Source organism: Typopeltis vanoorti, chromosome 25 (genome assembly GCF_054136105.1).
Source record: "Typopeltis vanoorti isolate ZY-2024b chromosome 25, IOZ_Tvanoo_1.0, whole genome shotgun sequence".
In the NCBI taxonomy this organism is placed as follows: domain Eukaryota; kingdom Metazoa; phylum Arthropoda; class Arachnida; order Uropygi; family Thelyphonidae; genus Typopeltis; species Typopeltis vanoorti.
In genome coordinates, this window is record NC_143573.1 from 27,192,859 (window position 1) to 27,208,543 (window position 15,685).

Sequence of the window (15,685 nt, forward strand, 5' to 3'; positions counted from 1 at the left end):
TTACCTTAAGAATGTAAAATTCTCAGCTATCATGGTGTAACATGAAGAATAAATAAATTAAAAACCCTGCATAAAAGATAATAGATGAATTAATTAAAAGAAATATTCTTGCATGCAATAAAATATATAAAATATAAAGGTGTTTGTTGAACTAACTAACAAAAAGAAAGAATATATTAATGTTGTAATATAATATAAAAGAGAAAATTTAACTAAATAAGACAGAAAAGGATTAGTCATAAGAGATGGTATGTGAGAGACTAGAGATTAAAATATTAAGTAAATTCATAGAGAAATTTTGGAAAGGGGACTAAGTTAGAGGCTAGCAAAAGAAAAACAACAGACTATCGCTCAGGGCCGATTCCCGGATTGAGAACATTGTTACTGGCTCACCGATCAAAGGACGTTTGGCAGGAAAACGCCACCCTAATTGGTCGGTAAAGTCAAGTCAAGGAGGGGGGGCAGAGAAAAAAGAAGTTAGAGAAGGTGCTGTTAGGAGAGAGGATATAAAAGGGGTAGAACCCCCCCCCCCCCCCTCCAAGAGGAGATTCTTTTTGGCTTTTGGTTTTGGTTCTGTTGCAGGAGAGTTCATCGCGAGCTCTTTCGTATGGATTTCACGGTGTTTTCCTGAGTGGCGAGATAGGGGTTATATCTCTGTCGTCACAACACGGAAACGAAAGTGAGCGGGATTTTGATTCTGTACTTCCTATGTAAGAAGTGAGGAATGCCATATAGTCAAAGAAAAGAAAACATATCTTTGTGTTTCAACTCCAGTGTCAACTACGAGAAAGGGAAAGAAGTAAAGAAATCGATGTCCACGTCGCGAGTTGTACAGCTGTTATATAGATGATTCAAAGTGTGTCCTAAGTTATGAGAGGTTAAGACCGCATAAGCATAGTTCAATTCCAAAAGGAATATAGGAGAAACAGATTATCGGAGAGGTTATACCAAAATAGTTTGATCAGAAAAAGGTAGAGGCCCATATGGAAAATTCAAGAAAGAAAGGTACCATAAAATATATCTCGTGTTAACTAAGATTCGTCTGTATTAGTTATCATTATTCTAATACTGAACTGTTGAAGTGACCAAGAAAACAATACTAGGACTTTAGTATATGACAGAATATAATGAAAGTAAGCTTACTAATGTTAATATTATATGAGTGATTAAGTGTCCTGAGAATTTTGCATGTCTAATATATTGTATAAGAAAGTTTAAATGTCATAGTTATGTGTCAGTGCAGTAAATGGTTTAGTTAATCTACTTAAGTTTGGATAGTTAAATAGTGTGAATTAATCTTATATGTCCATGTCAAATGAATTTATGTGTTGAATGTGTATGGCGGCATGATCGTAATACCCATTATAGGATCATAGCTTAATTATTTATGATAAGCTAATGTCAGTTTGTAAATATTTAGTATAGCATTGAATTGAGTAATAACTAATATTTGAATTGTACCATGTTAAGGAATTTAATAAACCTTTTGTCCAATGATATAAAACAGTTGCCTTATATTGCTGTCCAATGCACCACTTGAAAAATTACGAACCTAATCACGTGGGAAATTAATGTGTTAAGAAACGAGATAAAGTGTCACGACTGCAACATAGTTTCACTTTCAGACATATTTTATTTTTCAGACATAGTTCTTTCTCCTTGTTTTTGTATATAATATCTTAAACTAAATGTCCCAAAAGGCGCAGCATAATACAAATATTAGGGATACTAAGGGGAGAATTAACTTAAGTATTAGTAAAAATTTTGGTGATATCTCGTGCGTAGATAGTAGTTGAACATAGATAAAGGGGAAATAACTAGATAGAATAAAAATCATAAATTGGGACACAACAGCAGTGTGCACCCGAGTACCAATATCTATATTGAATGTTGAACTTGAGTGCCAGAAACTACTTTAACTGTTTTAAAAATACATTGCTCAAAACAATTAGGGGATATTTTAGTTTCTGTCGGATAATTATAAATTTCTGCAAATAATTATAACTATTGGGTACTTTATACATGAATAAATATTTCTTACTTATGGATAGGGTGTAATTGATGAGATTTTGTTTAAATAATTGATATTTATTACAAATTTAACAAATTATACATTTTAGCGTGAAATAATTTTAACAAAAATAAAAACAAGAATAGCCAAAAATGCTTCTGTTAATTTTTAATGGTCCCCATTAACAGCCAAAACAGCTGTACATCTTGATTGCATGGACCGGATAAGATGATCAAACAGTTCTTGTGGGATATTTCCCCACTCTTCTATGAGAGCAATTTCAAGCTTTGAAGTAATCATGGTGGCCAATCGAGCAGAAATGCACCTACCTAAAGCATCCCAGGCATGTTCGATTGGATTACAATCCGGTGAACAGACAGGCCAGTCTATTGGTTCAAAACATTCTTCCTCAAACCACTCTTGTACCAAATTTGCATGGTGTGGATGAGCATTGTCATCCATAAAAATGAATTCTAGGCCAATTGCAGCAGTATATGGACGAACTATAGGCTCCAAAATCTCATTGCGATACCTTTGTGCTGTTAAGGAACCATTTCTAATAAAATAGAGATCAGTATGGTCACCAATACTTATTCCAGCCCATGCCATCAAGCTCCGACCTTGATGTTGGGGTATTTCACAAACAAACTGTGGATTATTTCTTGTTCCATTTTCATGACATATCAAGATACGTCGGTTATCTGGTTGCAGACTGAACCTGGACTCGTCACTAAAAAGTACGTGAGCCGAATCCTCATTTGTCCAATTGCGGTGTTCCTGTGCCCAAATTCTTCAGGCTCGTTTGTGATTTGCAGTAAGAGGAATGCAAACCATTAGTCTTCAAGCATATAAACCTATGGCATGAAGATGATTTCAAACATTTCCCATCTCCAAAAGTGATTCCAAAGTCGTGAAATTACGCTTTGAGATACAATACTCGCTTGAGCGACAACTTGCTGCGTTTGTCCAGCTTCTAATTGACCAATGGCTCTCCAAGCCATAGATTCCAGGATATTATGTTGCTCTGCCATTTTTAACAAAATAATGGGTGGTAGGTGACACAAGTTTACAATTATGCACTGTGGAAGTGAGCGCAAGAAGCCACACTTTTATATCCCCCACACTCTAATAAGGCTAAGACATATTTCGGCAAGTCTTAACATGATTTTGTATGTGGTTGCATGTTCTACACTAGTGTTTATTAAGAATATTTTAAAATAAATGTGTTACATTTGTAAATTATTTTTATAACTTTATAATTTACAAGAAAACCAAAATATCCTCTAATTGTTTTGAGCAGTGTAGTTGTTTCTTAATTAAAAACACATTTATGATACAAGAACTTAATTACCATATCTTTTGTCGAAAACTGGCACTCAGATGTCTTAACCGTACTTAATAGTAAGATTTATGAAAACTTCACTTTTTTAATTTTGAAATTGAATTTCAAAATTTCAAGATCATTCTCCATCTTTTAGAATGACACCTACTGATATGTAACATAGACTACATTCTTTTTCTGCAGCCTCTTTCCATTCACAGCTTGATATAGGCCACCCTTGTTTTTTGTCCTTAACCAGTATCTGCCATCTTCTATCAAACCTTTGTAGATCGATCCTTCATCTCATTCTTTGACAATTTTTCCTTTTCCTGGTACCACTCAGTACTTAATTTTGATCATAGTTTGCATTGTGGCATTTCTTAATAGAAACAGTGATCTGTCTGTTTATATTGCTAAAAGATTATCACCAAAAATCAATTATTGCTGGATTTCTGTTCAGGACATAGACTAGTTACTAATGTCATATTCCAACATGAAAATGTGCACAGATTCACATGAAAATGTGCACAGATTCACTTGTAGAGAAGATGCAAGAATTAAGAAGTCTCATTGACTACGTTATTGTTGATAGCAGTATTTTCTCACTGGTTCAGGACACAGGTATACGTCAAATTTGAAATTGGAAGTGATTGCCATCTAGTGTTTAGCAGGATAAAATTGAATATCATACTGAAAAGAAGAGTAACAAAGTTTTAATATGAATCAAAGTTGAGTAACTTTCAGAGGTGAATTGTAGACTAAAATACACAAAATTATTCAAGAAAAGAAAATGAAAGAGTGCGAAAACAAGAACTAAACATTGAAGATTCAATGATAAACCCTGAATTGACTGATTCAGCCAGAGAGGCATGTTTTGAGGTTGTCTGCAACGATGGAAAAATTAGAACTCCATGGTAGACTCAGATATGAAAATTACAGCAGAATTTAATTATTGAGTGTTCCTGGTAAGATTTATGCAAGTGTACTTGAGAAACGGCTAAGAACGTTGTAGAAGGGAAGCTTGGAGAAGTATAAGCTGGGTTTGGGCCAAATATAGTCAGGATCAGATTTTTCCTTTGAAACAAATAGTTGAGAAATCATAGGGATAACAAGGATCCATATTTAAGTCTTATATATCTGGAAGAGGCATATGAGAAGGTGACAAGAGAAAAGCTATTCAGAATGCTCCAATTGTTTGGTGTAAATGGGACATTATATTGAGCAACAACACAGATTGTATAAGAGTTGTAAGTCAGTAGTTAGAATTGAAGGTGGTACAGGAAGGTAGTTTGATGTTAAATCAAGTGGGTGACAACCATGCACATTACCTATGCTGCTATTCATCTATATGGATTATATTATGAATGAAAGTGGTATTAAACCTGATATCAAAATTGTAGGAGTTAATCTTAGCTCTTTCCTTTATGCAGATGATGTTATACTTCTTAATAAATTCAAGTACAAATCTTCAGGATTTCCTGACTTAGTCAAAACACTAAACTAGCTGTATACAAGGCAATATTCAAAACATCAATACTCTCAGATCAGCAAGTTTTAACTTGTGGATCTGAGAGTTGGATTAGAAATAAAAACAGTTGATCAAAGTTGGAAGTTTATTTTTCACTTGGTTAGCCTATAATAAATTTAGTTTAATCCTTTGTCCAAGTGTGAGCAAACAAAGTTTGTGCTTGAAAGTATCTTCAGGACTGGGGTAAGGTGGTACAATACCGGGCAACTCATTGAAAAGGTGGAGCAAGCTAACATCACTCCTATCTCAGTATCTCCCATAATGCAAAACACATCTCCTTGCAGATAATATGTATAATGTTATGCATTAAGGGAATGGCCACTACCCAGACTAGTTTTGACCTTTATTGAGGTCTCGTCAGTGGGAGCCAGGCCCAGCTGTGGAGATACCAAGGCAGAAGCAATGGAGGTCATCCTTACCTATAGGAGTAAGGATGACCTCCAATATTTGCCAAAAGGTGTACCACCTAATTATTAAATTACTCTGGATTCAGAGAAAGATGTTGAAAGTTTATTTTTCACTTGGTTAGATTATAATAAATTTAGTTTAATCCTTTATCCAAGTGTTAGAAAGCAAAGTTTGTGCCTGAAAATATCTTCAGGCCTGAGCTAAGGTGGTGCAACACCAGGCAACTCGTTGTGTTGCACCACCTTAGCTCAATCCTGAAGATATTTTCAGGTGCAAACTTTGTTTTCTCACACTTGGATAAAGGATTAAACTAAATTTATTATAGTTGATCAAAGATTGGAGACTAGTGAATGAACAAATGGGATCAATGATAGTATCAAATTAAAACTGAGGATATTAGGCTAAAAGTATTCATTGCCAGAAAAAAAAACCCAGAGAAAGACCAAGATTTATGTGGATTGATACAGTACAAGTGCCTAACAATATCAAGTTCCTTCCTAATATCTTCAACTTCAATATGATTCTGCGATTGATGCAATCTCTTCAATCTCCTGATTTTTGTCAGAACTCTCATATTGTGGTCTGTAGTCTTTCATCAATGGTGTTTTATTTCTAGCCTAGTTCTCTGATCTATATATTAAATTTATTTGGACACTGTCTTGTATTGCATCTCATTTTGTGTTTTTCCTATATATATATATGTATTTATTGTCCATGTTTTCTGCATATTTTCATAGCTCTAATTTTTATTGATTTTCATACTAAAACTTGTTACAGCAGTTATCAATGTAATTAAATATTCTTGAAGACAGTGAATTTATTTAGGAGTATAACATATGCATGGAATAAAGAACTGACTGATATCTGTGATTTTGTTATTTAATTTCATGCCCCTTTCTTTCATATTGGGATCCATATAAATATTAGATACAGTGCAGATATTGCTCTGTATAATGTTTCATTTACGTATTATAATGTAGTTTGGAATGTGTTTTTTTTTTTGTTATCATATGTAATTCTCAGATCTAAAAACAAATATTAATCCTTTACCTTCGTTGTTCTGGCTGCTTTTTTGTTAGTGCTTACAAGCAAGTTTAGTAATTGAAATTTTGTTTTCTTTTGGGTAAAACTGCAGCTGAAAATATTGTTAAGCTTTAGCAAGCATTTAAGGACAAGGCTTTAGGTAAAACACAGGTCTACGGGCGGTTTTCCTGTTTCAAAAATGTGGACATGTCAGTTGAAGACTAACCACGATCTGGCTGACCTTTGATAAGCAAAATAATGAAAACATTGAAAAGGTTTGCAAGGCAATCAATAAAGATTGTCGAGAGACCATTGAGCAAGTTTCTGAAGAAACAAATTTGTCATGGAATTTGTGCCAGTGAATTTTAATATCATCATCATCATCATCATCAAATTCCTGCTATGCACCCTCAAGGGGTGTACAGGATATGACATTACTACATGAAAAAAATTACATCATTACTAACTTCCTATCTACAATTTTCCTCCAAATCGGTCTGTTACTTGTCAAGACTCCAACATTATCAGATCTTATATTTCTATCATCTAAGGCACTTGGTACCATATCAATCCACCTATATCTTGGTCTTCCTCTGGGTCGTTTTCCTGCAAATTTGGCAGAGAACACTTATTTTGCTAATCTTTCTTCGCCCATTCTGTTTAAGTGACCATACCACCTGAGATTAGCTCTGCTAACGCATTCCTGGATGCTGACAATGTCAAGTTCTTTCCTAATATCCTGTTCACGCCTATAATCTTTCTCAGGACTCTCATATCTGCGGTCTCTAGTCTTTGGTCAATTGTTTTTACTTCTGACCCAGCTCTCAGATCCATAAGTTAAAACTGGTTTGAACACTGTCTTGTATACAGCTAATTTAGTGTTCCGATTAATTTCTCTCTTATTCCATATGAATTTATTCAATTGACTTCCTACCATACCAGCTTTGCTGATTCTGTTGTCTATTTCTATATTTAATTTACCATCTTCAGTAAAAATCGTGCCTAAGTAGCTGAAATGTTTCACTTGTTCCACAGGTTCTCCATTCACAACACAGTTGATATTTTCAGTGATTCTGCCTATTTTCATTGTCTTTGTCTTTTTTTTGCTGACCTTCATACCATATCTATTACAACAGCTATTCAATTTAGTCAGAGAATCTTGCAGACTTGTAGCGGATTTATTTAGAAGTATAACATCATCTGCATAAAGCAAAGAGCTGACATTAACATCTCCAATTTTGATATCATGTTTAATACCACTTTCCTTCATAATGTGATCCATGTAGATAATGAATAACAGAGGGGATAATGTACATCCTTGTCTCACACCAGATTTAAGATTAAACCATCTTCCTGTACTTCCTTCAATTCTAACTGCTGACTTACAACTCAAATAAAGACTAAGTATTGCTTGATATAATGCCCCATTGACACCATATAACTGTAGTGTATTGAATAACTTCTCTCTTGGCACCTTGTCATATGCCTTTTCCAAATCGACAAAAATTAAATACAGATCTTTGTTATGTTCCCATGCTTTCTCGACTATTTGTCGTAAAGTGAAGATCTGATCCTGAGAGCCTGTATTTGGCCTGAATCCATCTTGTTCTTCACCAAGCTTTTCTTCCACAATTCTTCTCAACCGTTTCTCAAGTATACTTGCATAGATCTTGCCAGGAACACTCAGTACGGAAATACCTCTGTAATTCTCACATTCAGTTTTATTTCCCTTTTTATATATGGGTATTATGAGAGCTCTACTCCAATCATTGGGAATTCATCCCTCTGTCCAGGCTTTCTGAACTATGCAGTTCAGCCACTGTAAGACTCTTATACCACCATACTTCAGCATTTCTGGTTGAATATCATCTACCCCTGCTGCCTTTCCACATTTCAAGCCTTTGATGGCTTTTTCTACTTCAAGTATGGATATGTATTCCTGACTGCATGCCTGGTCAGTGGTTTTTACCACTGTGCTGTCATCACTGCTTGTTTCATTTAGCAGTTTTTCAAAGTAATTACTCCATACTTCAAGGATATCTTTTTTTTGCATTTTCATGTCACCTTTATTATCTCTAACTCCTTTTACAGCACTCTTTTCTCCATTCCTAAGCTTCTTCAACAACCTCCAGAATATTTTGCCACCTTCTTGATATTTATTTTCTATATTCTTGCCAAACTCCTCCCATGACTTTTGTTTAGCGAGTTTTACACAGTGTTTAGCATTCTTGCATTTGTCTCTGTATTCTCTAAGAGCACAAGCTGACTTATTTGACAGGAACTTTTGATATGCTTTCTTCTTTTCCTTCACTGCCTCTTTAACTTCCTGTGTCCACCAGGGAGTTCTGATTTTTTTATCCTTGCAGATAACCTCACCACATGCCTTTCTGGCAGAATCAATCAATGTTTTCTTCAGAGTTTGCCACCGAATCTCCAAGGTTTGATTCCTGTTCTCAAACTCTTTCATTTTTTCTTCAATAATCTTTGTGTATTTTAGTCTACAGTTCACATCTGAGAGCTGCTCAACTTTTATTCGCTTTAAAACTTTCTTACATGTTATTCTTTTCATTATGAAATTCAATTTTATCCTTCTCAAGACTAAATAGTGATCACTTCCAATTTCAAATCCTCTGTACACTCTGGTGTCCTGCACCAGGGAGAAAACATCACTATCAACAATAACATAGTCAATGAGACTTTTCTTATTCCTTGCCTCTTCTCTCCATGTGAATTTGTGCACATTTTTATGTTGGAACATGGTGTTAGTAATAACCAGTCCATATCCTGAGCAGAAATCCAACAGATATTTGCCATTATTATTAGCTTTGCCCTTTTCTCCAAATTTTGCCAAAATATTTTTGTATGTCTCACAATCATTTCCTACTCTGCTATTTAGATCTCCAACAAGGACCAACTTTTCCTTTTTCATTGTGTTAGTTGCTTTTTCTAAAGCCTCAAAAAATTCCTCCACTTCTACCTTAGTAGAACCTTCTGTGGGACCATAGGCACAAATAAGTCTCATTGTCCAGTTTCCCCATTCTCATATTTGCCCACATTACTCTACTTGAGACCGGCTACCATTCAAGAAGATTAGCTTCGTATTTTGTGTTGATTACTATGGCTACTCCGTCTTTTCCTTGATTGTCATTGCCTGAATATAACATTTTGTATTTATTGCTCAGAAAGATCTCACCAGTTTTGGTCTTTTTTGTTTCAGTCACCCCTATTATGTCGATCTGGTACTTGACTAATTCCTCAGCTAGCTCCATTTCTTTGCCATTCAGGCTTCTTACGTTGATAGTACCGATCTTTAACTCTGGTGATGTTGAGTTGGAGTTTATTTTCAGATTTGTTCCAGTAGCTGACTTTTCGCTGTTCGCCCTGGTTCCCTGGCGAAAACAACGGGGGCCTTGTTTAACCGGGCGATGCACCAGCCGGCATGAAATTTTGTCATGTTGTACCATCATTTTTTATTTTGGTTTAACCAATAAGAATACAATTTGGTCGGCTAAATCCCAAATTGCCAGCCCATCCTCATTCGTTCAGTATCCAAATAGATACCCAACAGGGTGCACCACGAGAAGGTGAGGATTGGACCTTAGGTCAGAAGCCCTGGTCGGTTCTCCGCATTCCTTTAAAGGCTATGTGGAGGTCTCCTCTCAGTTATACAGCTTTGACTCTTAAGCACCCCACCAATTTTAATAGAAGACTTGCAAATGAAACATATTCATTTGCAAGTCTTCATTTGTGCTTCATTTGCTCACAAAGGATCACAGAAATCGTGTGAATGTTTGCTGCAATTTGAGGGAGTAAGTTTTTAATGACCAGAACTTTCTTTCTTTCAAAAGTTGTGACTGGAGATGGGTCTTGACTCTTCGGTTATGATCCAGAAACAAAAAACAAACATCAAGCCAATAGAAACATGCAAATTCACCAAGCCCTAAGAAGGCACATCAATCAAACATCAAGACAATGTAGATATGGTTTTGTTTGATGTGAGTAGAATTATACACAAAGAACTTGTTTCTTGTAGACAAATAATGAACCATCATTTTTATCTCAACGTTTTGAGAAGATTGCATGATAGCGTTCAGTGAAAATGGCCAGAAATGTGGAGTAGAAGAGATTGGTTGCTGCACCACCAACAATGCCCTAGCCCACACGGCCTTGCCTGTCCAACAGTTCTTGACGAAAAACAATATGGCAGTTGTTCCCCACCCTCCCTACTTGCCTGATCTCTCTCCATGTGATGTGTTTTTATTCCTAGAGATAAAGAAAATCATGAAAGGGCAGCAATTTCAATGGATGAATTGAAAAAAAAAACAGTCACTGGAAGCCATAAACAGTATTCCAGTTGAACAGTTCCAGAACTGTTTCCAGCAGTGGATAAAACATTGCAGAACAAGTGCATTGACTTACATGGAGAGTACTTTGAAGAAGACTAGAATACTCTCCATGTGAGTATTCAAGAGTACTTTGATGGAGACTAGAATATGATATTATAAACTTTAATAAAATTAAAAAAAAAAATTCTGGTTATTTTTGGGTACCCCTTCGTATACTGTGGAGAGTGCACCCAGCAGGGCCACTGTCTGCTCTTCATGCAAGAAGGGAGGAAACAAATGGTAGGCTCTACTCCGAATAAGTCTGGGAATAGTCACTTACACCTCTTCTTCTTCAAGTGTCATCCATCCCCTAGAAGGAGGTTGGCAACCATGTCACGGAGTAAGCTGGTATTTCACTGGGCCACGAAAGTTATATGTCATCTATAGGTCTAGTTGGCATTTCTTCCAACTAGAGAAGTATGCTTTTAAGATGACTATACTCACCTTGCCAGAGCCCTGTTTGTGGAAATAGGCAATACCATGGGATGGTGGGATTGACTTTGCTGAAGATGCTATATGTGTGTGTGGGTGGGTGGGCATGAGGGTGGTCTGAAAAGTTCTCGGCCCAACAATGAAAAAACGAATTTATAATTTCGAAATTATTTTTATTATTATTATTATTTAGGCCTCCAAGGAGTCAAAAGACTCATTGCAGGACGTTCTTCCTAGGAAACACAAGTCTATCAAGACTCATTGTGGGAGGTCCCTCCTAGGAAACACACAGTCTATCATACCAATCCTTAAACTCATTGACCGTTCTATCAGGCAATGCATTCCACGGTTCAACCACCCTCCATGCAAAGAAACCACTCCTCACCCTCTTGCTCACAGTTTCCTTTCGTAACATCCAGTGATGGCCTCTTGTCATCACTCCTTCCTGCTGTTCAACCAAGTGAAAGAATTCGCCAGTGTCAACCCTGTAATGTAACCACCTCTCAACAGTTTAAAAGTCTCAATCATATCACCTCTCCTTCTTCTATCCACCAAACTCTGCAGTCCACATTCCCTCAGCCAATCCTCATAACTAACATTGTACAGTCCTGAATCCATCTTTGTTATCTGCCTTTGTACCCTTTCCACAGTTAATTTATCCCCTTCAAATCCTGGGAACCAAATCTGAGAACAATAGTCTAAGTGTGGTCTGTTCAGGGTCTTATACAATGGAATGATAACTCTTTTATCTCTGCAGGTCAGTGTCCTTCTCAGTATTGCAGCAATCCTCTGTGTTACCTTCACCACCTTTGCAATATGTCCCCTGAATTTTATGTTTCTATCAATCATCAACCTCAGATCTCTTGTCTCCCCTACTTCCTCCAGTATAACTCCTCCCATAGAGTATGCAGCATCCCATCGATGTTTCCCAAACCTCAAGACCTTACATTTTGCTGCATTAAACTAACATCCCCCATTCATTTGCCCATTTGTCTAGCTTATTCAAATCCTCCTGCAGGACTACCACATCTGTACTATTACTTATAACCTTTACCAGCTTCACATCATCTGCAAACAACTGAATATCCCCCTGCAATCCACTGACAATGTCATTGATATAAAGGTTAAACAATATAGGTCCCAGACTGAGCCCTGTGGGACCCCACTTGTAACCCTCTGCCTCCTTGAAACTGCCCCACCATACACAACTCTCTGGTACCTATCGCACAGCCAATCCTGAATCCAGTTGACCAACCTGACATCCATACCCATGTGCTCAACTTAAATATCAGCTTATCATGTGGAACCCTGTCAAATGCCTTCGCTAAATCCAAGAAAATGGCAGTATATGCCTTTCCCTCATCTACTGCTCTTGTGACTTTATTATAAAAGGCTAGCATATTACTGAAACAAGAGCGCCCCTTCACAAATCCACGTTGACTCTCACAGATAACATTACCCTCATCTGCCCAATGTTGTATACGGTCCCTCACTAATTTCTCCAAGATCTTAACAACTACTGATGACACACAAACTGGCCTATAATTAGACACTTCCAGTCGGCTACTGCCTTTATGCAATGGCACTATCTTACCTTCCTTCCATTCCCTAGGCACCTTTCCCGTAGCCAGACTTTCATTGAAAAGCCAGCTCAAAGGAGCTGTCAGTTCTTTAGCACATTCTCTCAAAACTCGTGGCAAAATTCTGTCCAGTCTTCTCACTACTTTATTGACATCCAGAGTACTCAGTATTTGAAACACTCTTTCCTCTTCCATTTCTAAACACCGAACCTGCCCTTTCCCTCTAGTATTAAAACCTACTTCTACAGCTTCTACAGTAGAAGTGTTCCCAATAAAGTGTTCATTGAACAACTCTACTATGTCTTTTGCATCAGTCAGTCTATTCCCATTTTTATTCAACAATGTCATTCTCCAGAGTCACTTCTCTTCCTGCTGGCTGTATAGCTAAAAATTTCTTTGAATTTTCTTTGAATCTCAGAACCAATCTCTTCTCATATTCCAGTTTTGCTTCCCTTACCATATTAATCACTCTCCTGGCCTGAGTCTTATATTCTTCATGCATCTGCTCTTTGCCTGTCTCCTTATATCTCTTCCATAGTCTCTTTTTCATATGCAGCTCCTGTTTATTATTGTTTGTTATCCATTTTACCCCAAATTGTGTCCTCTTCTTCACTTGTGGAATACAGCTTACTATTGCTATTAACAAATATTCCTTCACAATTTCCCAAGCACTAATGATATCCCAGCCTTCCAATTCCTCGCTCCATGAAACTTCCCCAAGTTGATGTCCAAGACTATTATAATCACCTGCCTTATAATTCAAAATACGTTCCCATCTCTTTGATACTCCTGCTTGTCTATTCATCTTCCAAGTCAAAACCACATGGCCACTCTCTCCAACTGGTGAGAGAAATGTCATTTCAGTTATTATCAACTCTTCTGATTCTATGACCAAATCCAAAACTCTTGATCCTCTTGTTCTTTCTATTACATGTTGCCTAAGACATTTGTCCCTCTAGAATTCTAGAAATTCCATTCCTCTATTGCTACATGCATCTTCCTCTCCCCAATTTATACTGTAGTTAAAATATCCCATAACAATCATTCTTCTTGCACTTGCCAAGCTCAACTGTCTAAACATCTCCTGGTCCCCACTGTCTGTGCTCCTTGGTTTGTAGCAACATCCCACTAAATATCCCGTCTTGCCTATCTCTACCTCACACCATATGCTTTCAAAATCATTAGTGTCACTGCCTTCCAAAACCTCCACTCTTAGAGGACATAAGTCATCGCTTATCATAAGCAGTACTCCACTACCACGCTTTCCCTTTCTATCCTGCTGAAAAATGCTGTATCCTGCTACTTCTGTCAACCACGTCTCAGTGATCCCAATAATCTTTGGCCAGGCTGATGCTATCAGCACCACCAATTCCTCTCCTTTATTCTGGATACTCCTGGCATTAGTGTAAAGCATAAAAATGCCACTATTTCTATACCCAGCATTATCTAGACTTCACTGGGCTGAGCTTTACCTGATGTCGTTCCCCTTCTCCGAAGTACCCTTTCCCACAAGAGGCCACCCCTGCTGACATCCACCTTGGGCATTCTAGTTTCCCTGCATTGACATACTGACTCGTTCAGAACAGCAATCTCTCTCTCTCCAGATATCTACGTCCTTCCTCATTCAAATGCAAGCGGTCTCTCACATACAATTCCTCTCTTTCCTCAAATGCCCTCCAAGCATCCACATATTCCAATCCTCTCTTCTGACACATTCTAGCTATTATGTTATTCAATATTACTGCTCTTCTGCTCAGCTCGTCACTGTCATACCTAGGCAACACGCACACTATCTTTCCTCTCTGCATCTTCTTTCATACTACCTCAAGCAAGAATCTCATATCTCTCACTGCACAATTTATTTTTCAACATAATCTCCCTTAAGACTAATACATTTATTTCAGCGATGCTCCAGCACCATTATCCCGTCTCTGTATTGGTTCTCAGTAAGATCTGCAAAATACCCCTCTACAGTTGCAACACCTCTTGCTTCGACAGAGGGATTGAATTATGGGGAATAGGGTGAATGTTCCAACAATTCATAGTGCAAATCCCTTAATTTTCCCATTGCCAAAACATCTTTGCGGGCAGGGCATTGTCCTGATGAAAGATGATTTCTCTTCTACAAACTAGATCTTTTCTCATGAATGTTTTTGTTTAGCCTGTTTAAAAGATCAGAATAATATTCCCCAGTTATTGTTTTACCCTTTTCATGATAATTAATAAACAAAATGCCTTTAGCATCCCAAAACACTAATACCATGACCTTTCCTGCTGATGGAACTGACTTTGTCTTCTTTAGCACTGAACAAACGGCTTCTGTCCACTGCTTTGACTGCTGTTTGGATTCTGGTATGTAATGGTAAATTCAAGTCTCATCCATAATAATAAATTGATGCACAAAATCAATTTTGTTCTTGTTAAAATGCTCCAAGCACTGTTCAGAGATTTTCATGCGAGTGCATTTTTGATCTGCTGTGAACAAGCACAGCACCCATCTTGCACAAAGCTTTTTCATTTGCAATTCTTCATACAAAGTATATCCTACACATTCTTTTGAAATGCCTATAATCTCAGCAGTTTCATGCAATTTGACTTGCTGGTCATCCAATACCATATCGTGCACTCAATCAATGATTTCTAGTGATGTTACACTTTTTTGGACGTCCTTCACGTGGATCATCTTCAAGGCTGATACGGGCACATTTAAACTCGGCAGCCCATTTCTTAATTGTCGAAGATGAAGGAGAAGAGTACCCATAAGCTTTTATGAACTTTGAATGAATTTCTTTTGGCGTTAAACCTTCTTTTACAAAGAATTTTATAACTGCACAATACTCAATTTTATCCATTTCAAAGGATACATGCAACACTTTTATTTCAGACAGCTGTGTAAAAACCTACTTGATATGATGACTTGCAGTTTCACATGGATGCTTATGATAGATGTACCAACTTAGAAAAAAAAATCTTGCCGATAGTGTTGCCATCTAGGGT

The 15,685-nt window shown here is 37.1% G+C and overlaps 1 protein-coding gene across 1 annotated transcript in view; it reads left to right on the forward strand.

Moving 5' to 3' along the window:
• The window catches only part of Stt3A (catalytic subunit 3A of the oligosaccharyltransferase complex), a 226,581-nt gene that overhangs the window by 81,733 nt on the left and 129,163 nt on the right, over positions 1-15,685 (forward strand). The gene's annotated exons all lie outside the window — the stretch shown is intronic.